The 2,395-nt window shown below is 36.2% G+C and overlaps 1 pseudogene; it reads right to left on the reverse strand.

Annotated features, from left to right (window-relative positions):
* Positions 1 to 232: 232 nt before the first annotated feature.
* Positions 233 to 1,079, reverse strand: LOC102770709 (annotated as a pseudogene).
* Positions 1,080 to 2,395: the final 1,316 nt, after the last annotated feature.

Raw genomic sequence — 2,395 nt, forward strand, 5'->3', positions numbered from 1 at the left:
GGCCTGACTATCTGTTTTAGTGATACTCTGTGATGAATTTGTTTCAGTAGGCAGGGTGTCTAATTTACTGACAAAAAGCACCAGTAATATAAGTAGTGAACTACTCAAAAACATACTGGCCTTAATGCTGCTGCTGATTGAGAATGAGGGAACTTCTGAGAATAAAAGTTAATGTATATTTCATCCATACAGGATGTTCGAAAAACACTCAATGCAGGAATTTCAAAAGCTATCACTTGCTCACTTCAAGCAATTATTCACTTTTCTGTGGAGGATTTTCTTCTTTATCAGGGTTTTCTGAGTGTTTGCTTTTAGATAATGAGATTCGTACACCTTCAGACACCTTATTACTTGCGTGATCCTGTTTCACTTCAAACAAATAGACATCAATGGGCCCTCTGGTGTTCCGTATACCTACTTGACAGAGTCTTCTCTGGTAGCTGAACATCCAGTCTGATTTCTGCTGGAGCTTTAGCTACAATAACAATCTGTTCATGGAATGCTTGAATGCTCTGAATATCTTGATATGTTACATATGCTAGTCCTTCATTCTCCTTGCCATCTATTAACTCAAACAAATGCTGATCACAATCCTTAACTCATCCAGAGCATCTTCCATTGCTGATATGCCATAAAATTCCTCCTGCAGTTTCTTCTATTGGGGCAATGCTTAAAATTGGTGATATAAAATATTATCCATCTAATATGGTTCTTAGATATTTTTTTTCAACCAGGTCAGTGCCACTTAAGATATTGCTGATGTCATATAATCTTTGTTTTGGTACCCCCAGTTTTGTTGAAATCTTGATTAAGTCAACAATATCCCCAGAAGAATTTCTGACAAGATCCATAAATTTTCTCGTTATAAGAAATAGTGATGAATCAAAATGAGATCTCTTCCATTTTGGAGCTTTTCTCATGTGCACAGCTTGTACATTATCTTCTAAATCAATGCTTATTTTTTTTTATGGCAGCGGGTCCTCCACCTTGGTGCGGTCCTGGCACTGGGGGTGCATCTGCTCCTCTGTCTGGTCCTCGAGCTGGCTGGGCAGATTCTGTGCTGGCAGCTGCTGACTCATGATGCCCAGCCAGTCGCCCCTTGCCCTCACACCCTGGGAGCTCTAGCACCTTCTGCTGGTTGGGTCAGAGGCTACCCACAATGCGCTGGTTCTGGAGCCAAGCATGTAGAGGGCTTGTGGCCTTCTCAGAAATGCATCTGGGTAGGACAATCTGAGGACATATGGACGAATGCACCACTGTCCAGGTCCTGGTCCTGGGAATTATAAAGTAGATTAGAGAAGATCAGGGAGACTCATGATTTTCAGGGCGCCATGCTCATCATACAGCTAACAGACCACCTCCCCACTAAGCCATTTTTAAAAATGTTGTAAGAGAAAAGGAATATGATGTCAGGGTACCCTGCATGCTTAATAAATGAATGTATCACAAGATAACAATACGCTGTTTGTTTGTTCATTTATTTATTGCTTTTTCCTTAGAGATATACTGCATCAACTAAGAGAACCAATATAAAAAAAGTGTTAGTAATGACACTATATAGTGATTAATTTTAAGGAAAAATGTAAGGGTGAAAAATGGTGAATGTCATTTTAGCAGATATTTCACAACACAAAATATTATGTGTACACAAAAAAAGTTAATAGCTGGAGTCTTGTTCTATTCTTTCTTTATTTTTTTGGTAAAAGACTTCTCTTTACAAGTGATTAGTATACCTCACTATTAAGAACTATATTGAATATAGTTGTAGCCATTATGATTAGAGCATTTCATTTTCACTTTACCTTTTAATTACAAATCTAATTGTTAATATAGGAAACTTAAAGCATACATAGAACATGTTCAATTTATACTCCCTTGGTGTTTAATTGTACTTCGAGTCCTTCTTGAATTCAATACTATCAAACATGATGAAGATTTAATGTGGTTTGGAAGCACTGTCACAACATGAGATTCTTTAATGTCTCTCTTCTCAAATTCTAATTATTAGTATTTCTATATTTTCTGTACACATTATACTTTCTCCTCCCATCTTAGAGAAAACATTTTTATTTCTAAAGTCTTAGATTCCTTTTTCTTTCTTTCCCTCACCTCAGATTTTTTTCTTTCTTTATTTTTAATCTCTCACTTGGCACCAAATCTTTTCCTTCATTATAAAAACAAATTCAAGATGTCCCCATTAATAAAAAAAGTTCTTAAATCCTGATACTTCCTTCAAACTGCAATACCTTTTTAAAATTCCCTTCACTTCAAAATTCTTAAAAGAATGGTCTATCTATTCTTCCAAAACCTCATTACTCAAATCATTTTGTAAATCCTTCCCATGACACTCAAACTAATGCATACTATTTTACTCAAAGGGCACTAGCTAAAAAAC

This window comes from Myotis davidii, unplaced genomic scaffold (genome assembly GCF_000327345.1).
Source record: "Myotis davidii unplaced genomic scaffold, ASM32734v1 scaffold1331, whole genome shotgun sequence".
Lineage (NCBI taxonomy): Eukaryota > Metazoa > Chordata > Mammalia > Chiroptera > Vespertilionidae > Myotis > Myotis davidii.